We start from the raw sequence: 411 nt of genomic DNA, 5'->3' as shown, positions 1-411 counted from the left end.
CCGTCCAGGTTTTCAGTAAACATTAAGTCCCCCCCTGCCAGTAACAAGCCCCAGCTTTCACGGCTGTGGCAACAGCATAAGATCTGCCCACTGCCTCCTGAAACCAGCCCTGTTTGTGCTGCACTGGTACCAGTTTCACATGTGCCATCCTCTCCTCTCCCCCACCTTCCTCCATACACAGCATCAATTTTTCTTTTTTCATTTTCAAGCACACTTGGTTCACAGTTTTGCTTGAACCTGTGGGTTATCTGGGGTTGGCCTTGCTAAAAATACAGCCTAGCAGGAAGTCAGCGTGTGCTAAACCATCACACCACCTGCCCCCCAACACCCGCTCGCCCTTCAGACAGCCTCAAATACCAAAAGTCCCCCAAACGCTGCAGCCTTTGACCAGCTGCAGGCAGAGAGGGAGGG

This window comes from Buceros rhinoceros, unplaced genomic scaffold (genome assembly GCF_000710305.1).
Source record: "Buceros rhinoceros silvestris isolate BGI_N320 unplaced genomic scaffold, ASM71030v1 scaffold24665, whole genome shotgun sequence".
In the NCBI taxonomy this organism is placed as follows: Eukaryota; Metazoa; Chordata; class Aves; order Bucerotiformes; family Bucerotidae; genus Buceros; species Buceros rhinoceros.
The sequence above is the reverse complement of the archived record's forward strand: the minus strand, read 5'-3'. Positions refer to the sequence as shown.